This window comes from Lissotriton vulgaris, chromosome 2_1, assembly GCF_964263255.1.
Source record: "Lissotriton vulgaris chromosome 2_1, aLisVul1.2, whole genome shotgun sequence".
In the NCBI taxonomy this organism is placed as follows: Eukaryota; Metazoa; Chordata; class Amphibia; order Caudata; family Salamandridae; genus Lissotriton; species Lissotriton vulgaris.
The window spans coordinates 932974937-932999647 of NC_141687.1; the positions used below are offsets into that span (position 1 = coordinate 932974937).

The following is a 24711-nucleotide window of genomic DNA, read 5'->3' on the forward strand; positions in this document are numbered from 1 at the left end:
TGCAGTCACAATATAGCCTCTCTATAAAACAGTGGTAGGTGCAGCAAAGGGACCACTCTGGTGGTGGTGGCGGTGCAGCAAGTTTAGGTGGCATTGTGGTGCAATTGAGTTGTTTGCTCGTGAAACAACCCATATGGTGGATCTCCTAGGTACCTGCAAACTAAATTGTGCCCTGCTCCAATGAGAGTCCTGTTGTTTCTGTGGCAACACTACCATTTCTCCTTACAGGTGGCATTGATAAACCTAAGCCTTGCTGTTTAAAGGAATTGCTGATCCGAGCTTCTTTGCCCAGGGGAAATAAGAGTGCAGAACCTCACTACTCAATTTAAATAAATCAGCACCGTGCAGTTCACTACTCATCATACATCAAAGTCCTGGAGTCACTGCTCAGTCTGCATCAAAGCACCTTACCTCCTCACTCATTGGAAATTGGAGTTAAAACCCTCTTTGTTCAATGAAATTCAGGTTTTGAGTATCAATCCCAATTATTTTTAGCGTCTATTTTCTTGTAAATATGAATATATGCCAGACAACCCTTGTACCATTTAGATCACCACGTGTCAATATTCTTGAGCCCTTCATTGGACATGCCTGGGGCTGCTACGTGTGATACTGCACGGATAAATAGATGTTATAACAACACTTTCCAAATACCAACCTCCTGAAAGCCTCCTTCTTCACATGGCTCAACTAGTTAGCTCTCAGTGGGACTTCTTCTTTGAGCTGTAAAAGAGGTTTATGGCCACTCTTCTCTGCTGCCAGATCATTTTTGATATGAAGGATTTCTTTCAGGTACCTCTTTGCAGCTTGATGATCCTCAATGCTCTTTGAGGCCACATAAAACGTCGTATCTCATTCCTGACTTTCGTGACAGCAACTCAATTCACCACTGCACTAGATTTAGCTCCTCCTATCAAGAAGTCGCTTGACTAAAATCTTCACGGTCCCTTCCACCAGAATCAGAAAAAGTTTATTGTTTAGTTAAATAAAACCATAACAATATGCACTACACAGTGCCACTAAAATCAATTTAAAAATTATTAAAAAGAAAAGCAGTTACTTATCATAGAGTTTTGTTCTACATTCTTTTGCACAGAAACAAATCATGCGATAAGATTTGACTAACACATAAGTTAGTGTCTACACTGCCATCATGCTGTTCTATTAAAATTATGAAGTAATGTGTTCAATGGTAGTTAAATTATCAGTTACTTTTGCATTGATAAAAATTGGTAGACAGAAGTTCTGGTTATTTTGCCACCAGCTTTGGTTCAGTTCTTTCTAGTGGTTAGTTAAACATTTTGTTAAGCAACAGTTCAGCTGGGGATCTTCCGGATCAAGGCATTTTAATATTGCATTTTTATAGGAATGCATGTCTCTTGTGTTGAATGCCCCCCTTAGCAATTTACGGAGACCCTGATTTAAAGCTGGGCAGATACAAACTAGGTGAATAAAATCCTGTATTGGGGATCCACAAAGATTACAGATCTTTGGACCCTGATATTTCCAACTTGGCTAATCTGCATTAGATGGCAGTTTGCCAAAAAGTATTGCTAAAAACGCGGACTTTAAATGGGGAGAAAACGGCTGACCCAAATATGACGATGGTTGCAATTTTATATAGGATTGCAGGACCATCCATGCGTGGGCTTGCTTACTTAGGATAGCTCTATCCTCCAGTAGTGAGTGTTGTTTTGACTCCTTCTTTAAGATCGGCTGAAAGGTGGTAAATGGAAGATTTTTCTACCATCTCAGTGGACAGTAAAGTTGTTGGAACATATTTAAAGTAGGCAGAATGTGGGTCACCTTGTAACTCGTTCCAAAGTGCGTTGTTGATCTTATTTTCTCGGTTGCACTAAATTTTGTACCAGGCTTCTATAGTGACGTATCTTCTGTGCAACTGTTGCTGTTGAGGCCTAAATTCTAACTGGACCTGCATCAGTGAAGCATTCTGTGGAAGCAAGAATACTTTTTTATATGCTTGCTGTTAGACCTGGCATCTTTGGTGTGGTTCCCCTGACTTTTTGCCTCTAACTCTTGTATTTTTGACGCTGTGCTGCATTTCCTTTTTGCTGGTTTAGATGCTTTGGGCACTTTGCCACTGCTGATCAGTGTCAAAGTGCAAGTGCTCCCTGAGTAAATTGTTATTGTAATTGGTTATCCATGATTGGCATATTTATATTACCAAGAAGTCCCTAGTAAAGTGCACTGAGTGTGCCAGGGCTGGTGATTCAAATACTCAGGTGGGCCTGCAGCACTGATTGTGCCACCCACATGAGCAGCCCTAAAATGGTGTCTCAGGACTGCCACCGCAGTGCCTGTGTGCAGTCTGTGAACTGCCGTGTCAACCTGGCCAGTGTCCCCACTGACCAGGCCTAACCCTTCCCGTTCCGTACACATTGGACACCCCTATGGAAGGCCCAAGGTACCCCCCTGGGCAGGGTGTTGTGTATGTGAAAGGTAGAGCTTGTACTAGTGCACTTGACATGCTCTGGTAGTGAATTACAGCCATTTTCGTTTTTCACTATTGTAAGGCTATCTTGCCCATAGGCTATAAGGGGGAATGCTGTGTACAGTGGTTACCTGCATATCTTACCCTGGGAGCCAGATAGGACATAAAAGTCTGGTATCCCTGAACTCAGCATTTAATAATACATCTTTTAGGAAAGGTGTTTTTTAAATCCTGTGTTTGAGAACAGCACTTTTAGAAAGTGTCTGTTCTCTTGTCTGACCTTTCTGTGTGCCTTGGCCTGTTTGTGAATTGACTGTCTGGTTTGTGAGTGACAGGGGCTGGGTGCTCCCAGAGGCTGAGTGGGCCATCCCTGGGCTGAATAGCTCCATCTGCATCTAGATTGGTGGGAGGGGGTAGCACCTGGGCCTGAATAGGTCTTTGCCTGCCTTCCACAATGCTGACCCTCTCTCTGAAAGGAAAGGAGAAGCCAGGAAAACAAAGTGCTCAAGGAACACCCAGAACTGGTTCAGACCGGGCTCAGTGCCCTTCTGCACAAAGGGAACAAATACATTTTAGGGTATACGTACAGGACCCCAGACTACAGAACTTTAGATCATCCTGGAATCAAGAAGGAACCTCTGCCAAGGAGAAAGTTGGAAGACTGAAGAGGAAGGGCTGTCCTGCTGTGTGTTTGTGGGCTGACCTGCAGTTGCTTTGCTGCCAAAGAGAGGGGAAAGGACTTTGCTTTGTGCTGTGTCCCCTTGCTTGTCGGAATCTCCAAGAGTCTGAGTAGAGCTGGCTCCCTGTTAAGAAGTCCCAGGAACAAAAGGATTTCACCCCCAGCTTCCCCCTAAACTCTACTGAGACAGTTCTGTCCGTCCTAGAGTGCTTGGGCCAGTTGTGGTGCCTCTGGAAGTTATACCTGTTGTTGGGAAGCTGGACAAGAAGAAACTAAAGACAATCTGCAAAGTTTCACGCATCGCTCGCTTGTGGAGCGCATCTCCGTCAGTGTGATGAAATTACCCCCACTGCGAAGATCGAGATCGTTGCAGCGCCTCTTGCCACTGCTTAAACCGATGCATCCTTTGCTGGCAGATCGCATCTCTCCGGTGCGGGAAGAGTACCATCGCTGCGAGTATCGTCGCAGAGCCTGTCGTCACTGGGTGAGACCGTCTCACCGCTTGCTTGCGGACCGCATCACGTCGCTGCGAGAGTTGTTGCAGTGCCATCTCATCAAGGGGCCACGAGAGGAGAAGATCGATGCTGCACATCGCTGCCGCACCTGAGATCGTCGCCGTCCCAAAGATCGTCGCATCGTACCATTGCGAGACACTTCCTACGAAACCTGCACACTGGAATCCATACAAGGTATCGCATCCCTACCCGTACAGACCGGAGTCATCGCAATACGCCCGCTGCATCCAGCGGGGTTGTCGCATCGCCTCCCCAGAGGCTCAAGAGTGATGCAGCGCTTGTTTTTCAACGCTGCAGCTTTCCCTTGGAACTTTTGTCACATCTAAAGGTACTTTTGGCTAAAACTTTGGATTATTTTAACGCAACCTTTAGAACTCTTTTTAAATCCTATCCTTGAACTGTGTATGTTGGATTTTTGTCCTTTTGGTCTTGTTTAGTTTAGATTAAATACTTCTATTTTTCTAAACTGGTGTGGAGTCCCATTTGTGGTGCTTTCACTGTGTTACTGTGAGTGTTGGTACAAATACTTTACACATTGATAAGCCTGTCTGCTCGTGCGAAGCTACCAAGGGAGCAGGGGTTATCTAAAGTGTGAATCCCCCTTACCCTGACTAGAGGCTAGGTTCCCTATTTGTCACAAGTACCTACCTATGCCAACTAGAGACCCCAAATTCTAACACTTGTGTTTGGAACCTATTCAGCATCGTGGCATCTTTTCCGTGCTGAACTTCACTTCCACATGCTTGTATAGCAGCTAGTAGTGGTGTGAAAGATGGACCTTTTAATATTTTTGTTGATGAACAAATTGCGACCGTTAGGCCTTTTCCCTGTTTTTCTGTCGCCTCAATCTGTTTCCGAAAAGTTATTCTTTTATCCAAGTGTATTATTTATTAACTACATATAAGTGTAGTTTGTAGCTACCAACTACTTCAAGATTCACATTACTCAGTTTAAATGATGCTTTTTTTTGTATCTCTTTTCTTATAATCATAGCTTGAGTTTTTGTAACATTGATCTACAACAGATTCTTCTTAGCAAAGTTCCCCAACTCGTCGTTCGTTCTCTGGAGGCCAATACTGGTGTGACTAGCTAAAACAATATAGTCAGCGTAAGATAAATGTGAAATCTGGCGTATTCCCAATTGCAAATGGTGCGAGTTGATTTCATCGAGCCTAGGTGAAAAAATCAGCCATGAATAGATTGAATAAGTGTGGCGCTAGAACGCATCCTTGCTTTAGGCCATCCTTCGTGTACATTTTTCTGGAGAGCTTCGTCCCGTCAGCTATTTTCACTTGCATCCACGTATCCGAATATAATTCCATTATAGGTCTTAGTATTTTTTCTTTTAGGCCCCACTGCTTCAGTTTATGCCATAAAATACCTCTGTTGACTCAATCGAAAGCAGCTTAAAATCGATGAAGCATAAAAACAAGTTCTTTAGTTGCCGTAAACTTTTGTCTGCCATTAAACCCAGAGCAAGTACGTTTGTAATAGTGCCTGACCCATGTTGAAAACCTGACTGGTTGATGGGAATTATTTTATTGCTTTCGGACCAGCTTATTACATCCGCCAGGATTAATGAGGCATAATACTTTGCTTCTGCATCAATTAGGGCTATCAGACGATAGTTGACTGAGTCAATTTGCTCCCAACCCTTAAACAATGGATTTATTATTGAACCCCTCCAGCTCTCTGGCAGGCGGTTTATGGTGCTCACTTCTTCAGACAGGCGGGATAAAGGTGTTGCCCAAAAATCAGGGTCTTGTTTATAAATTGCCTACGGTATACCATTCGGGCCTAGGGTGCTGTCTAACCTGCCTTCAGCTATGACTTTTATAATTTCATCAAGGGAGTAGTGTATACATGAATAATTTAACCATAACTGCAACCTTGGAGGTATTGATTGTGATAAGTAATTTGTCCTCCTTTGTTTTTGTTCCAGCAACCTCTGTTATTTGTTTTTGTGCTTCCTGGAAAACTGAACTTACGAGAATGGATGTAGTTTCGATCTTTGCCTGCTGGAAATAAAGGGGTACCTGTAGGGCACTCGCACTCTCAGATGTTATTGAGAATGTAGCGGTTAGATGATCTACCCAGGATTGTTCTGTCACAAGTCTTGTTTGTCATTTTTGTAATTTTTATCAATGAATTTACTTGATCCCAAAAGTCTTCGGGGTTTGATACAAGAGTTTTGACCAAAAATTGTACTGCTGCATTTTATTAGCCTCCCAGATTTGTTCTTTGAATCGCTTTTTAAGTTGCTGTAAATGCTCCCATTTCATTTTTGATGCATTGTTACCCATTGTGGATCTGATGGCAGCTCCTAGATTTTTCCTTACATTTTTAGCTGTCAGACTCAATGTTCTGCGTATGCTGAGCGTCGTACTTTGATGTAAATTTGTTGATTTCACCTCCTTGGGAAGATTTGTTGGAAAAGTAACCCAGGCATCTATCATCGAGCCATTTAGTGAGTCTTGAGATGCTCACAGTTCCTTTACCCAATCTGCGATTTTGGGAAGTTTACGACTTGTCCATCATAATCTTTTAAGATTTATTGTTGTTGTGGATCCGATCTCAGGTACTGCATCCATGTGCCTTGGGATTGAGGTTAGCAGTTCAAGATGTCCCTTCCACCATACAATGCTTCCCTTCTGCTTGCCTTTTCTACTAGTGCTTGTTGTCTCCCAATTACCATTTCGGGAAATGTAACGTCTATTGTGTAAAAGACGAAATCAATTTCCTATAGTCTGGTATTCCAAAATTAATGGGACTGCATCCCAGCCATTTCTGTTGCGAAGGCAGCCTTTTTAATTTGTCCATTTTTAATACGGGAAATAGGATCAGCAACTTCATCTCTATATTATTTCATTATTTAGCATTCCAAAATCAGCATACTTAGCAATTTCAGTTTGTGTGAACACTTCAGAGACTGCACATTGAACACTGTCACTATCTACCAAATGACTGGCTAGAATGTAATATTTTAATTCCTTAGCACCTCTGGCCATAATGAGAAACTCGCCTTCAGTAGAAAGAAATACTGAACACATTATTCCTTAAGCCTTAGCTGCTCTTTCACTTAACATGCCACCTCATTGCATTATTCTCAGAATCCAATGTTCTTTTCACACACTTTGTAGAGCTACAGCCCATGCTGGGCTCCAACTCACACTTCTACATTGACACTCCTCGGAAAGTCTGCAATGATTCTCCCACTCCTCTAGATGCTGTGGGATGATCTTTGATAACAATGTAAAACAACATTGTAAAATGTGAGGTATGCTTCAGACTTGATGTGGGCTTTACCAACCTTCTGGAGAATGGTCTGTCTCTTGGGATAAACATTGTACTGGCATTTAGCTGTCCAGTGGTGAAAAGAATTTCCTCCAAGAAGGCCAGAACCTTGCCCTTCTAAAGCTAGGACTCCAGTAAATTATTACCATTTTCGGTATCCAGAACAATAGGCAAGTGACCAAGGGCCCGATGTAGGTAAACGCGATTTTCCGATTTTAAAATACCGAGGCGGGCCGAATCGGTATTCTGAAATCGGAAAACGAGATGTAGGAAAAAAAAAACGAATGAATACCGATTCGGTCGGCATCGGTAATGAGATTCGGTACGTTCCGATTCTGCTCGGTCCGAATCGGAAAGTACCGAATCGGCCAACAACGACTCGGAAATCACCGAATCGGCTACCACCGAATCGGATATTCCCGAATCGGCGAATACCGATTCGGTAATAGCCGATTCGGTAAAATCCGATTCGGCAATCATAGATTCGTAGCCATGAAAACAGACCCATGGCGAAAAAGCCCATAGGAATGCATTGAATGAACCGATTCGGCTTTTAGCGAATCGGATAATACCGAATCGGATTTTACCGATTCGGATAATACCGATTCGGTAAAAGCCGATTCGGCAATAGGCGATTCAGCCAATGAGGTGGCTCCCCCTCCCCCACCCAAACAGGGAGTGGCAACCCTGGCAGGTGCAGCTAATTAAGAAGTTTCTGGAAAGCCTGCCTGAGCCCAACACACACAGTTAGCAGCAGTTGGAGAAGGAGGTTGCAAACTGAACAGGAGAAAATGGCAGATCAGTCAGGAAGCCAGAAGTCCTCCCAGAAGAGGAAGCCCAAGTTCACCACCACCGAACTTCAGGTGCTGGTTGAGGAGGTGGTGAGGGTGCACCGCCAGCTGTTTGGCAAGCTGTCCCTCAACGTGCCAGACAGCACCAAGAGGAGAATCTGGGCCGACATCGCCCAGAAGGTGAATGCTGCGGGTGTCACCCCCAGGTCCATAGAGGAACTGAAAAAAAGGTTTTACGACATCCGCAGCCTCACGAAGAGGAAGCTGGCTGACATTCAAAGGCAGGCTGGACACACTGGAGGAGGCCAGAACCCGGCGCCACCCCTCACCGAGCTGGAGGAAATTGTCTCCAGCACCATCGAGAGGGAGAGTATCGTAGGAATCGGGACCCTGGACAGCTCTGCGAGAGCCACAGCTACAGGTAAGAAGCATGTGCATCATGACACACCCTACCAGACACCTCCCCATTAGACACAATACATAGACAAACACCAGCACTGTACTGTCACCAACATACAAGAGACAAGCATCATGGTACATGTAGTCAGCAGAAGTTAGCCAAATATGTCAGTGCAGAATCACAAGACAGGAAACAGGGTGACACGGTGTAAGGAGATGCAAGGACATGTGGAATGCCATAATTGTACTGACTGTAATACATCGGCACTCAGTTTACAAATGCTTCTTTGTACCTAGGGGCCCCATCAGGCGGAACAACTGTGACAGCAGAGGGAGCATCAACGTCCAACACTGCAGTCGCAGGGCCGAGCACCAGCCAGGCTGGCCAGGAGGAGGAGGAGGATGAGGAAGGAGACACCCCAGGGCTAGGAATGGAGGGAGTCCTGGTCATTGACTTCCAAGCAGTGCACTCCCCAGTACTGGCCAGCACACCCCCCTTGCAATTCTCACCAGAAAACTCCCCTACAAGGCAGACCATTCCGCCTACACCAGCTCCTGCCACAACCGTGGCCTTGCCACCTGTCCAACCAGTCCTGGGAGCAGGGGCTCAGGGACCGGCCAGCACCACACCCCCACCAGTGGCACCCCAGCCCACTCAGCAGGCCGGAAGCAGCAGTGCCCGACGCCGTGCCACCACCACCACTGCTGCACCAGCACGGGAGGGCAGTGTGTTCCTGGGCCTGGAGGGACAGATGGTTAAAATCCAGCGCCAACAGGCCAGATCCACCATGGCCTGCCAACGCCAGCTCCTGCAGCACAACATGCAGATGGGGGAGTTGGTGAAGGGTTTCCAGGCTGTTGTGGACAGCAACAAGGAGGTGGCAGCAGGGTTAGGCAGGCTGACCACTGCCATCACCCACTCATCTGCCAGACAGGAGGAGCATGAGGTTGCGCGCAGGAGGGATGCCCGGGTGCTGAACCGGGCCATGGCCCGCCTTGCAGCGGCGACCGCACAACTGTGCCATCGCAGCTCCAATCAAGAATCTGTGCTCAGTCAGCATACGGCTGAGCTGACTAGGGGGATGGCCAGGATCACCACGGCCATGGAGGCCATGATAATATCAAACACCGCCTCCAATCCTGCCCTGGACCTGGGTGATGCTGGAGACAGCAGCAGCCGCAGCAGCCCGGCCAGCGCTGCATCAGAGCCACGGAGGAGCACCAGGCGATCCGCTGATGCTGCTGGGCATTCGGAGGGGGCCGAGGGACACCCCAGTGGGTCTGGCAAGCGGGCCAAAAAATAGCCTGGCAAGGGGGGATGAGCAAACCAGAACCCTGGACTTTATTTCATTTTACAATCTCCATTTTTTGATGCACATCAGTGCTGTAACTGTGGTGCATCACTATTAAAAAAAATTTTTTCCAAGCAACATTTAGCTGTCTTTGCATCTGTACTCAGTCAGAAATAGTTCTCAGTGATCTCCTCACGTCTGTATCTGCCATCACTTGGCGTACACACCCCAGCTGGCTGTGTCAGTGGCACAGCTTCGTCGTCGTCATAGTCCTCGTAGTCAGACAACTCCACCTCAGTGCCCTTCTTGACCGCAAGGTTGTGTAACATTGCACATACAGCTATGATCTTGCAGCAGGTGATGGGGGTATACTGCCTTGCACCTCCACTCTTGTGCAGGCATCTGAATCTACTTTTCCAGATGCCAAAGGTCCGTTCAACAACATTCCTTGTGCGTATGTGGGCCCGGTTATACCTCCTTTGGCTGGGTGTGGAGGGGTTGAGGTAGGGGGTGAGTATGAATGAGCGGAGGGCATATGCACTGTCGCCTGGAAGAGAAAGGGGTCACATTAGACACATGCATACATGTATTCCACCTACCTACTATGTGTTATGGGGGTCTGATGATGTGTCTCACCTAGGAGGTATCCTTCTCCAAATTCGCCAGCCATCAGCCGTGCATATATGCCGCTCTGTTGGAATATATAGGAGTCATGGGTACTCTCTGGAAATTTTGCTACCAGGTCTGTGATGGTGCACTTGGCATTGCAGATCACCTGCACGTTGATGGTGTGTGTAGATTTCCGATTGCGGTATATGTATTCGGTGTCCGCTGGTGGGCAAATCGGAATGTGTGTGCCATCTATGCAACCGATGATTTGGGGAAATTGTGCCATCTGGTAGAAGTCAGCTTTAGTTTGTAGCAGTTCTGCGTGGGTTGCAGGGAAAAAGATGTATTGGTCCATCCTGTCTATCATGGCGTCAAGGAATATGTGGAAGAACCTTGACAGGCTGCTCTGGCTCACCCCTCCTGCTGCTGCTACTCCACTTTGATAGCTGCCAGACGCTACCAGGTGTAGGCTGCATAGCACCTGGACGTGCGCAGGGATGGCGTGTGCCCTTGGGGTGTGGTGGTCCAAGTATGGCTTAAGGTCCCTGATGAGCTCAAGTATGGTGTCAGAGTCCAGCCTGTATCTCTGTAGGATCTCAGCCTCAGTGAGCATGAACAGGGTTATCCTCTGTCTGTAGACCTGTTCATTTCTTAGCCATTCCCTCTGTCCTTCCTGCTGTAGCCGTAGCCGCCTCGCAATGACATAGAATGCTGCCATCCTGCAAGTTGCAATGCATTTTGGGACTGTTTATATGGGTTGGAGTTGGTTACCACCTGATTGCAATCCATGGTAAATACCGAGTGAATTCTACCGATTTTGAGCCGATTTCGGTGTTTCTGTGCCTCCCTACATCTCCCCAACTGTCGGAATCGGGGAATTTCCCGATCGGAGATTCATACGAATCGGCATGTTTTCCGATTCGGCTCATGTCCGAATCGGTATTTGTACCGATTCGGTACATGGACCGAATCGGTGATTTTCCGATTCGGTGTCACTAACGATTCGGTAATTGGACCGAATCGGTGATTTTCCGATTCGGTGTCACTAACGATTCGGTAATTGGACCGAATCGGTGATTTTCCGATTCGGTGTCACTAACGATTCGGTACATGGACCGAATCGGTATTTGCATCCGAATCGGTGTTTTTCCGATTCGTTACATATCCGATTTTCGGTATGTACGTATCGGATTCTTTCCCATTCGGTACTCATTCCGATTCGGTTTACTGTCCGATTATTTCTGTTTTTGGTTCCCTACATCTGGATGGCTGTTTACCGATCGGTAAGGGCCAAAAATCGGTATTTTCGGCCGTTACCGATCTGTAACGCACTACCTACATCGGGCCCCAGATCTCTACATTTCTCTGAGACTAGGGGGACAATCTTGCTTAACCCCATTTTTCAGAAAGCATCAGTTAAGACTTTACATTCCTCTGCTGCTGTGCTACTCACAACCAATTAATTCAATTAATCCACCAGTCCAATTTACTTTCCTATTTCAGACTTTTTCCCAAAACTCAACTTCAACGCATGGGGATGACACCATGCATTAAATTGGCAAACACGCGTATAAAAAAATGCAACATTCCTTTACTGAACCCAATAGATTGTAGCTATCCTGATGCACCTCAGTAGTCTTAGTGCTAACTTGATATGTGCTTTAGCCATTGTGCTGCTAGGGGCATTCCACCTGACCATCTCAACTGACTTTCCATAGCATGAGCATGTCGTAGAGAGCTCCTCTTTGTCTAGAGAATGGTTAAATGAGTTCCCTTTCAGAAATAGCAGGTGGTGATGTACCCACTATTCTACCAATGTGCACCTCCTCCCACTCCAGGCAACGCTAGGGAAACAGAAACCACTGCTTTAAATTTTGTATCAAGAAATATGCTTACCCTATAGTTTCAAAGACTACTAATGCAAGGACAAGACCCCAATCTTAAATGTGTGGGTAGGTTCTCCTCTGACTTCTTCCCTTGGGGTTCACTCTTAAAATAGTTGTGTTTGCGTTTTCTCTTGTCCACCTTTGTTTTCATTCCTGCATCTTTTAATTCCCATAGCTGTCTCCTATAAATGTCTCATTCTGCATGTGCTGATAGCATCCCACTCCAGTGTCCCTCACCTATTAATACGCTGATGGGCAAAGCAACATCCTGAGCTTTCCCGACCTTGCCTGGAGTTATGCTGATGGCATTTGTTCTTTTTTCCTTCCTCTGAGCCTCTCCTGCCCACTCCAGGGGGTTGTCCTAAAGTGAATATTGGACCAATTGCCTTTCTTTGTGTATTCTGAACATGTATTTTTCAAATAAAGAGCTCTTTTCTGCCACACTATGTGCCATGAAGAAAAAGACAAACCAGACCTCTGTTTCATGGATGTCCGATACACTCCTTCTGCAGCGGTTTCTTCTCCAGTTCCAGCCAGATCTGGTTTGCACTTCTGTGCTGCACATATCACCTTCATTATTCAAATATTTTTAGAACTCATCAACCCCATTCTTCTGTAATCTATATGCCAGGTACAGTACTTGCGCTAGGGTTCATGACACCCTTTTGCGATAGTGATACAGACTGCAAATGAAAAACATATTTATGCTTACAATACCTGGCACATATGCTAGGATGGGAGTCCATGCCATATTAAACTATCATTGGGAAAGCAAATAGGTAGGCATTGGGAGGCAGCCCCTGGCATTGTCAATGTTTGTTTTGTCATGGTTTTTTGTGAAACTTTATTGTTGGGGAAGCTGCTGTGCCCTCATCAATCTAAAATAGTGCCTAAAAGCTAAAAATAAATGTATCTCTTTAAGCACACATTTCTATAGCAGTCACTGATGCTGAAATTAACCACTTAGTGTGCTGGTTTTGAAAGGAAAAAATGTCACCACCCCCAGTAAATATAGACAGTGATAAAAGTTAGTGGACCCATTGTCCTGTGCTGTATGCTGTGGTGGACAGATGAAAGTAAGACTGACACAGCGGCAGACCGGTGGGTGAAGAAGGCTCACTGAAAACCCCTAAAAGTATATTATCATAATTTTCTTTTTGGACCAAATCTATCCTGGAGTAATGCTTATGTGGAGATGAGTACAAAGTATAAGCCCGGCTTAGGAGGATGTAGCACCTTCCAGGTATCTATTGGCCCATGTAAACGGGTGAGTTCCAAGATGGATGCCCTTGTTTTAACCATGCGGGGAGAGGTAGAGTGATTAGCAGAATCGATGCTGTAATTCATCACACAGTTAAAATCGTCCATTAGATGTATCTTACAGGGTCAGTCCAGCAACTCAAGACAGAGCATATACAGCATTCCAGGCTCATCCACCTTTGACCCATAAACAGTGCAAACAACATATTTCTGACTTAATATCACCAGCTGAGCGATTGCACACCTACCCCTCGGGTCCGAGGCAGTTTTCAATACCTTCAGCTCTAAGTTATTTGCTGACAAGATACCTACCCCCCATATGGAAACAGATTGAGAGGTATTTATGACAAATTTATTGCCAAGTTCATTAAGTAGGAGACGGTCTTTTTAAGTTGGATGAGTGTTGGTTGGAGAAAGTAGGCGCGGGCTGTACATTTTTATCTCTTCACATACTAGCTGTCATTTGCTAGACGATTTGAGGCCGGATATATTCCAGTATATACATTTGAATCTGTACATTGCAATAAATAACCCCCAGAAGAGCCATCCCATACCTCAAACCCAGGTCTATGTGCACCACTAGCATTATCAATTCAAATTGCAACAATCGGCCATTCTGACTTATTTTACCCCTCAACTAAGATAACCCACCCCTTGCAATATTCTTTACTGTGTGTCTGCATAATACTAACTCCCACCCTGCTGCGGAACCCCCTGTATTTGACAAAGGGAATGATCCCCACCCCAAAGCTGTCAATGAACGAGACAGCCCAGAGACACTATCCCTGTACTCTCCTGACCATCCACCAACCACACACGCCGCCACATATGAAGAAAGAGTGCATTGGCCCATCCAAAAGTATAAAAAGGAAAACGAATTTGTGTCATTTGCTTTCTCACCCTAAGTGTGCCAGGTATGCCCAGACGTAGGTCCCGTGCTTACTGTGCCACTGGAATCAAGCTATCCTGGCTGATGAGGGGGGAAACCCCGAAACCTGTCCTAGGATGCTTCTTTCCACTCCAGGGAGGACCTGGCTTGGCAGTTCGGTCTAGACTGTTACCATGAGGCACAGGGTCAAGACTTATTTGCATATGGCCAGGTCTAAACTGGGGTGGCATGGTGAGCACAAGAATGATGGATTTAACCCAGATATCTTGACTGGGGGTGAATGTTTTGATTTGTTCTGCATTCTGTCCATCAATTGTGTGTCTTTTGCATGACTCTGCATTTAGCGGATGTTCCATGTGTAGTACATGTGTGTTCCTGTGCAACCACCCATGGTTTTTAATGAAAAAACATATCTATTAACAATTGTAGACAGAGTTTTGTGCCAAACATGGATGGACACCACTTAAAAGCAGGCGTTAAAAATCAGAAATGCTTTTATTTCTCCTAACTTTTCCCACTTTGCATGTGTGCTGCACTGTTCACAGCCCACTTTCATAGTGGGATTTTTTTGTTTGTTAGTCTAAGCATAGTACTCAGGCAGACGCCTTGGCACAATGGTGTGTGTGGCACTCAGCAGCATCATTTTGCTCTGGTGCTGGGGGGGAGGGGGGATAGTGCCACATCTCTGTGGATATGATGCTTTTCTGCTCTCTTGCTGTCTCACAACGCAGCACAGCAACTGTGAGTAAGAACTGCTCTGCATTGCGCAACAGGTTTGTAAATCTAGGCCACTGTTTCCAGTCATCCTACAATTTACCAGAACTGCAGGTGGCATTACAATATGCCACAAAGAAGGGCTGACATTTTGTCAAATCTGTTGCACTTACCTAACTGAGCAAACACAAAGGATTTCAGTTATACGGCTGGTGCAAACCATTATATCAGCTGTATGTAATTTCTGTGCCCTTGAGCACACCGAGGCAAACTATTCGGTTATCAGGGGAGGCTGGTTTCAAGAGCGCGCCAACCTGCATCCGAGAAGGGATCTTTCACTGCCATTTACAGTCAATAGAGTGGAACAAACAGAGAAGACGCCTCTGCAGGAACAGCGTTATTGACCTTGTGCAATGCACCCTTCTGTATTTTTATCAGTGTCATAACAGGTTGTGATTCTCTTTGCAATCACAGTCATCCGTCAAGGTGCTCAGCTGTCAGTGCAGCTAGTGCATTTACTCATTTTGCTATTGCTCTTTTTTTTTATGGAAGTCGAGCCAAGCAGGCGGGAAGAGTTATTCTACCGACGTGACGCCAATGTCAAGACACTGTGCCGCTAGTAGCTCCCAGGTCTTCATCACCGTGGCGGGATTATCCAACTTCATTATAAGCTTGTTGGGTCTCTAGAGTGAAGAAAACAGGCAGTGTGCTTCAGTGCTTTCCTTAGTTCACCTTCAAGCTCAGGGGGCCTTCATTTTTATTCGGGCTTTAGTCCTTCTACTATGTTTATATCAACATTCGGAAGTGTCCTTTGGCCCAGGGCCTCAGGCAGTGATCTGAAACTGCGAAGGTCAGTCAGCTGGTTTGATGATTTCTCTCTTTCTGTTTCTGATGTTATTCAACAGGGGCGTCACATAGCATTATCAGTTATTGTCAGGGACATGAGCTGGTGAGATTCAGGAGGGCCGCTTAATTTTTTGCTTGTCACCGTCTCAAGCCATTTTTACAAATAGTTTGTAAAATATTTAATTTTGTCCCTGAAACATTAAAACGTAGGTGACTGCAGTTTTAACCACCAGGCCCAATGCTGAGCCTGTGAGGTCAAGTGCAAACGGGCCTGTGTCGCAGTATGAGTGGTTGCCCTTGGCACTTGTTTAGCAAATACTCTGAGGTAATCTGCCACTGAGGTGATAGGAGAAGGCAGTAGGGCGTTATTAGTATTGCATGTTGAATTTCCTCGTTCGTCTGAGAGCGATAATATATAGGGCAGGTCTGATTTGCCCTAAAAAGGCCTCAGAATTTACCTAATTTTTGTTATGATCCATTCAGTAATAAGATTTTCCACGAAATATTGTTCCTAAACGTTCCATAAAATGGATTGCAGGATTAAGAGAGTTAATGACCCAGAGGTATTAGTCAGTTCAGCATATCCAGTTCCAAGTATTGGCAGAACTCCTTGCAGTTCTTTTTTTTCTTTTTTTATGAAGAAGAGTTAAGTTCAGTGGCGCAGCTAGAGCTTGTGGCGCCTGGGGCTAACCCTCTGATTGCCGTCCCTGGGGAGAGGGGGGAAAAAGGACGACGAGCACTTGAAAGAGGTCCGAGAGACACGTAGTATCGCCGCTATTAGTTACCTTGATCATGGAAGTTACATGCACATACATGACACGGTCCAAGGCTACACCCTGCATTATTTCTGTTGCCTACCTGGGTTCAGTGAAAAGTCTGGCTACACTGACTTGTGGTTTCACTCCCTTATTTAAACCCTGGGAATCTCCTGCCCAGGGACGAAACACTAAGACACAAGGAACTGAAGACTTCACACTATGCCCTCATCAGCCTTTTGTGGACAAAACAACAGGACTCACACACCGCCTGCCAACAAGATGGGAGTCACACCTGAAAGAAACAAATAATATGACATGGCAAAAGGCTATGACTGCAGTGCTAACTGAACCTCTGTCTCCAAACAACAAACGCCACCTACTATCCTGATAGGGATTACACCTCAAAGGAACCAAGAATAGACATGGTAAAAGGCTATTCCAGCACAACTTGAACAGCTGCTTCCAGCCCTTTCATACTCTAGAGGTTGGCTCAACACAATAGCGCCAGGAACGGCAACAATAAATATCACTCACCTGGAAGGTTACGTCAGACCTACATTTTATATATCTTCTCTGCAATGGAGATCCCGAAAGTGGGCTTTTCTTTGTACATTTGTGCTACTGCAACTGTATTTGGGTGAAAAGCCTGCACTACTGCTGGCTAGTTCTTTTTTTCTCTGTCAATTAAGCAAGATGATAATGCTACAAATTGTGCTGTACATGTTTCACTTCTGGCTGTCTTTGCGATGTGTTTGAGAAAAGCCGGCTCTAGGGATTAAGGGACCCCGAGCAGAAGGGAATGTGTGGGCCCCTTCTAATATGCATCCACGTCAAATCACAGGAAATGACATCACAGGAAGTCCAATCAATTGACTATTTTTGAGCGGCTTTGCAAGAAGCAATTTTCTTGGTGCGGATATCAGTAAAACAATAAAAACATAAATATTAAAACTAATAAAATAAGTGCATTTATTTTAAAGTTCTATATCACATGGAAATACATTATATTAGTCCTGTGGTACACGTCCTGTCTCCCAGTTGTCATGCTGGCCAACTCTGCATAGTGGTTGGTCCCAGAATCAGTGTTGTGGCTTACTACTGGGATGGGCTGCTTCCAGGATTCCCAGCTAATCTATTTGTTTTGCACCCACTATTGATTATCTTGCTTGCACACATCAGTCCCTTGGCAAGCTAAAATAGTTAGAAATTTGGCACCCAACAGGTGCTTGCAGTAGGATCCAGGACAAACATCTAAAATGAAGAACAATCCTGATCCCTGCCATTCTGCTTTGGTAGGCCTCAGAGCACTGGACCATGACTATGAGGTCCAGGGAGAGGATGACTCTCTTCTGCTTCGCAGAACTGGATCATGCTGTGAGGTACAAGAGACCGGGACCAGTTGTGTAGCAATGCTGCCATGGGCTATCGTGCAAGCAAGTTAAATTGATTCTTCCCACTACCCTCTGGTCAATGACTAGACAGTAAAATACAACCATAATCTGGGTGCATTGGATCCATAACCCCACTAGACCATGGTCCTATTGCACTTCCTACACGATGGCTACGAGGTGTAGAGTAGGGGCTTCCAATCCCTTAGGCCTCGTAACCATGGTCTAGTGCTGCAAGACCCAGGAGAGGAGACCTGGAATAGAGGAGCCCTCTTCCAAGGGCCTTGCAACAATAGTGTAGCACTGCAAGCCCAGGAGAAGAGTGTTCCTGCGTCTGACTACCCCACTATGATCCAGCGATGTGAGGCGCAGGGGAAGTTGATCCCATTCTCTTGGCCTCACAGCTATGGTCTAGTGCTACAAGGCCCATTGGATGTGGCCTACTGCCCTGGGCATCACATCCATGATCTGGTAATGCAAGGCCCAGAAGAGGAGAGTCTCCTTCCCTAGGCCTCGCAGCCTTGGTCTCCAGACATTGCTGTGAGGGCCGAGTAGGGTGACCCATTTTCCATTATCATTTCACAGTACAATTTGTACCTTTGGAGACACACTGCACGTGTGGAGACAGAGGCTCCAGAAGCTGTGTCTTGTGGAACAGGAAAACTATGAGTCACATAGTGGATTCTGGGGGTTTCATTCTAAATCCCTCCATTTAAAGAAGGCCATATTAAAAGATAACTCAGCTGGAGATTGAGTTTATCAAGCCTTGACTGCTCGCTATTGCAAATTTTGAGTGGCAAGTTTATAAAATGAACTCTTGTACCAAAATGGAATGAAATAGTATTAAGCTTTGAAACACCAGTGGTAGATATTAGTATCTACTACTCACACAGTCCAATAAGTACCCTTTGCCACAGGATCTGGCCTAGTGGATACGCATTAGACATGAATATTTGACATCTAATCTCAGCTTTATGATAGAAATAAGCACTGTATTCTAAAGTTGGGAAGCCTATAACGAAGTGACTATTCCCTTAGCGGGGCAGTCCCTTTGCCTTGCTAACAGAATCACTGACACCCCAGTCATGGTCTGGTGAACTAGTTAGAAATGTGGAACCAGAAGATGGAGATTTTATTCTTGGCCTCCTATTTGGCCAAATTGTGTGCTCTTGGTCAATTACTTTTCTAAACGTATTGCTCTACTGCTCCCTTTTTGGCAAGATTAGCAGTTTTTGGAATTCAATGTAAAAACGACTAGTCAGTGTGATTTAAAAAAGGGCTGAATATTACCTTAGACAAAAGAGGGTGCTTAGTTGCATGGTATAGTCAACTAAATGCAGTAAAGTGGTTAATTTATAGCCTTTCCCCAAGCAGGAGTGTTGTGCAGTCCTGGTTCTACAAATGTAACCAACTGTTTGATCCTGGAAAAATAATTTTTTCCTGTTTCTCGTCCACTGATTTGACATTATGGCAGCACTTTGAAACAGGCTTCATGTATAAAATAGATATTAAGAGCGTAGACACCGGGCAGGTTCTGAGCATGGGGACAGGAGGGAAGAAGATGTAGCTTTACGTCAGAGCTGCCGACTTTGGATTTGAAAAATCAGGCTCAACGTCTTGTGATCCCGGGCAATTTCACTTAATCTATCCCTGCCTAAAAAAGCAATATGTCCTGGTGAAATGTAATTGGTGCTCATGTAAAGCACTCAAATACCTTTGGTTTGAATTTGCTCTATCTAAAAACTAAAGGGAAAAAATTGGTTTAATTTACTAATTCAAGGCTATTTGCATCAAAATAATGGAAGGTGCTCTTGACCCTGCATGGTGCATGACCCCCTCCTGTGCTGCAACGCCTTCCTTTTTGCCACTGACAAGGATCTCTTTCAGAGCTCATCAGCGTCTGAAAGATATAGAGAGAGTTGCTTGTCTTTTCAAATGGTTAAAACTGCCAGGTACCAAAAGGCGGGATAATGGGCATCACTTTTTGTCTTTGAGTGGGAAGTGGAAGGGATCCCTAGTCACAGGCCAAACCTGCCAAATGCTGATGGGTCTCACTGCTACATCAGTGGCTGCAAGGCTGAAAGGCTCAGGGGAGAAGGGGCCCCTCCTCTGGGTTTTGCAACCATGGCCCAGTACTGCGAAGCACAGGGGAGGTGGGCCTCCCTTCCGCTATTCCTTGCAGCACTACACATGCCTTCAAGGCCCAGGAGAGAGGTGGACTCAGTGCTTAATTTGAGCCTCTGGTTTTCGCTGCTCGGCACCGGCACTTAATTGCCAACAACAACACTTATGACATCTGCAACATTGCGGCGCTGTTTGTGTAATTTAAAAATGTATACATAAAACTGTTATTTACTAACTCAATATACATTGTAAACAATTAATATCTACCTCCCAAGCCATTCCTATAGCTTTGGGGGCCTTGAACAGTATGAATTGTCACACTTGCACCAGAGTGATGGTTAGGAGTTATGTAGATACTGCGATTGACGGCGCTGACAGTGACAAAGTGTGGTGCAAGCTACCGTGGCCTCCTGATGAGGGACCTGGCACTTCTGTTTTTTACAAACTAAGCATTGGGCGAACTTCCCTGGGCCTCGCAATGCTGCACCATAGGTGCGAGGCCTAAGACCTAAGATCGTGGAATACTTGTGAGGCTCCATGTTGGTGTGCTGAGCGCGAGGCACTGCGTAGCTGCACTTGCTGCCCATGCCTAGCGCCGTCCCTGCCTGAGCAGATTCGGCCCATTATATGCTGAACCTACTTTGTGAATCCGAGCGAAGCTTACAGTGCTGTTGTCCACAGCTGTCCACATCAGATCTACTTGTTATTCTGTGATTCTGTGTGAGAGGAGACTGGTCTGCTCTTTGTCCTGTGTTAGCCAGAAACGTACACTACTGGGTCCTTTAATGGACATAATTGGTGACCCAAGAAAGCTATAAAAGCTAATGCCCATACTTCTACATTTTCTGTGAATCAGAGAAATATCACTGTGGCAAAAAAAAGGCCTTTTCTCGTCTGTGTGTGAGGGATGTTTGCACCCCTGGTTCAGTGCATATTCTGTGTGGGGGTGTTTGCAGTGTTCCTACTCATCATGTTCTAATTATGTGTGTGAGGATGGTCTGCAGCGTAGCTGTCACTGCTCTACCTGTTCCATGTTTTTTGGGAATAACAATGCTGTGCCTGTTTGTGCTTGTGAGGGAAGCTTGCAGCGCCAATGTTGATAGTGCACATGTTCTTTATGTGAGGGAATATTGATCTTCTTGTGGCTCAATGGATACAGCAAACTTGAAATACTTGCCACTTGATTGCACATAAGTGGTCTCCAAAAAAAGGTATAATGGTGGTATCCATGCTACATACCTGTTCTGTAAGTGAAGGGAACTGGACTGCGGGCCCACATGTTGTGCCTGTTCTTTCAGTGATGGACGTTTCCAATGCTGTTGCTCATGAATCACCAAATTTGTGTGAATGAAGTCTGCACTGCCTCTTTGCTTGTGCCTTGTGGTGACTATTTCCAAGGAGGGTATTCCACACACAGGTATGAAGCGGGGTGCTAGTTGGGTGTACATAGGGGAAACTTGAAGCGCAGCTCCTGCTGTGACTATAATCTGTTAGTGATGGAAGCTTCCAACGTGCTACCTTGGATTTTCATTTTGAGTCAAGCAAGGAAGTCTTTGACAATGGTGAATTGCTGCGCTTGCGCTATATCGCCATTCTGTCTTTCACCACTCTTCATGCAGCTCTTTAGCGCGCTGTCTCTCTACCGCTTGTACTGCTAATGAATTCAGCAGCTCTCACTCATCTCCGCGTGGCAATGCAGGTCAAGCGCAGATTGGATGGCGACTGCTGATGAGGAGGCGCTGAGCAGGTAGCCTCGCCCTGACATCGTCGGTGTGCGGGCTTCCTTCCTTCTTGCGCGTTCTTCCTTCTGTTTGTGGGCTGATGAGTGATAATGTCTTTGGTGCTCCGGGTTTAAATGTCCCGTGCACTCCAAACAGGGCCGCGGGCGCGGAACAGGTGGCCCGTTGCGGCGTCGTTTATCAGTTATTCGGGGACACTGACACTATTGTAATTGACAGTAGTGTCAGTGAGAGTGTCCCAAATAAATTATAAATGCTGCCGCAACGGCCCACCAGTGCTGCGCTGCCGCCGCCCCCAAAAATACTGCCGCCTGGGCCGGACCACCCCCACCACCATCCACTAGCTACGTCCCTGGTTAAGTTACTATTATATTACAAACAGGAAAGCTGCAATATTCGTTAGATGTAGACGTAAGGGGGTGCTAATACATATTCTTATTGCTTAAATTCCCCTCCAAAATGTTAAGCCTGGCCTTCAATTAGTTGGTGTCGCCCTATCTTCTTCTAAGAAGTAACACTCTCCAATTAATACTGTGGCACTTCATAAATGACGTCCTTACACCCAAGATACAATATAGATGGGGCTTGATAGGAATTGACTGTGACACTTGTAAAGTACTCAGCAGTTTACGTGTGATTCCTAGTCAAAGCACTCTACGACTAACTTCATTGTGTATCTTGTGTTGGTGTTTACAAGCAGGCCAATGTAACAATTTGCTAGCCTACTTGTTTCGTTTCATCCAGGACTGGTGCCTCAACATTTGATCTATTTGAGGCATTGCACAGTTGTCTATGTTAATTCTTTTTTGTTACAATTTTCTTGTTTAATCACTGTGTTTGACATGTTTTTCAGTAGATTGTATGTATGTATGTATTTTTGTAAATATTGTGCTGTATTTGGATGCCAAAATACTTTTTCAAAAACTTTATAAAATAAGAATTAATTCAATACAAATGGTTGTCCAACCTAGCAATTGATTTTACTAGGAGGTGTACTGTTTTAATAACTCAATCTGCCCGGCCACTGTTTTTGTTTGGACCCAAGCCTTTCATTGTTTCTCCTTACTTCATAAATTCTGGCAGGATCGAGAGCAGGGTTGGTAGACCAAATACTAATTGCTACTCAGGGAGGCTGAGAAGAGAATCTCTGAAGAAAGCACCTTCATATCTGAATATCTTGTACGAGAATCCACAGCAGTAGGATAGGGTGAAACTAACTCTATTTCCTTCAAGATCATAATGAATAAAAATCAAAAGTGTTACCGCACCAAATCGCTATCTGGCAAGCAAGTTCCCCTTGGACCGACTGGCCTGAAATCAGTCTTAACTGCACCTGCTGGATCAGAGTGACTGGAGTCCCTGAGCGCACACCCTCCGTGGGACCTGGAGCTGCAGAGATTTTCTCCTTTAAGTTTCTTGCACAGAGCCCAGGTGATCTGTGCTTGGCAGTCCTGAAGTTCCTCCCACATAGTCGTGCAGCTGCAGTGACCGGAGATTCTTTGAGGCTCCTCTAAACTGGGTAGGTTCTTTGGTCCTTCTCACGGTGGGTGCGGTGGATGGAAGAAAGTGTGAAAGTCCTCACTCTGATCCTCAGCCACGGTGCAGGACTGTAGGTGTCACCACAGCAAGCTCTCTCCTCCGGTGACAAACCCAACCAAGTTACATTTCTTGCTTCGTCCCAGTGGCCCCACCTGGCATATGTGATCACTGTCTCTCCAGTGCACAGGTGCCCCAACCCTATTGGCACAGCAGATTGCTTTACAGTGGCCCCTCCTGTCATAAGTGGTAACCAGCTCACCACCACACATGTGATATGGACTGCTCAGGATGTCAGTCTCTTCATGGCAGCTGCTCCTGGCATAGGGGGTAGCTGGGTTTCAACTGCAAACCGGCTACAGCCCACCCAGTATGGCAATCTCCTCATGGCAGGCCCTCTTGGCATACAAGGTGGCTGATTCCTCTCTGCGGTAGGGTGATGACCCGTTCAACGCAGCAAAGGTCAATGCTCACTTCACGGCAGTCATCCTCACTACACACTGGCAATGGCCCAATTGGTGCAGCAGTTGTCTCCTCACTAAGGGAATCCACTTGACAGGGTTCCCCACTTTGCTTCGCTCCCTCCAATGCTCATCTCTTTCTCACAGGGAACACTAGTCTTGGCAAGCAGGCAGTCATTGGTGCGCCAGTCTCCAGAACCTGTGGTCTTGGAGTCTCTGTGTGATGTTCCCTAACCCAGTTGAGAGACTAGCAGACTCTGACCAAAGTCCTGTACACAGACAGAAGTCTTGCAGAGCTTCTGCTCCTCACACAGACAGACTGACTGCTTGACAGTTAACACATTTTTGGATTCTCAAGCTCCCTTTCTTAAAGTCCATTACTATACACCAAGTCTGATTTAAAGTCTGAATCTTTGAAGTTTTTGTTGAGGGTCTGCTTCCTTTTGAAGTGCCCACTCCTCTGCTCTCCCTTCCTCTGGAAAGAAGTCTGCCACAGCAGGAGCAACTCGAAAGCTGATAGCCCCACAACACAGACCATGGGAGTGACTAGGAGTTCACACTTAGGTGTCATCCACAATGATATGTGTAAAAGGTAAGCCCTGGGCCTCAAACCTAGTCTTTACGATTTTCTTATCAGCCCCATCTCCATCTCGGCATGTGCGCAGACCTCTCTCTGAATCAAAGAGCTCCCTTTAAAGTATATTTGGGGAGTCTGGCTCTCCCTTCCTCCAGTGTGTCCCCCCCAGCTTACAGGAATGCAATGGTATACAAATCTCTCTGGGGGATTCATCTACCTCCTCTCCTCATGTTTCACCTTGCAGCCCATGGCTTCCCAAAATTTAACCCAGATTCAGCCATGGACAGTTCTTCACCTTTTATTCAGTAAGCATGTTTTGAGTACTTCACTGTGGACACATTTGTGTGGAGAGTGCTTGCTCTTAAAAAAGGAGCACTCCAAGCTAGGGCTTGTGAACGCTGTGGCTGTTTCCTCTCAGTGTTTGCAGAGTGATGTAGCGCTGGCTAGACCCGAAGGCATCAGAGCGCTTTACATAAGGTTCCACATAATTGCAAACTTATAT

General features: G+C 45.7%; 1 protein-coding gene across 1 annotated transcript in view; it reads left to right on the plus strand.

Annotated features, from left to right (window-relative positions):
• Positions 1-24711, plus strand: part of GRIK3 (glutamate ionotropic receptor kainate type subunit 3) — a 653994-nt gene that overhangs the window by 364943 nt on the left and 264340 nt on the right. The gene's annotated exons all lie outside the window — the stretch shown is intronic.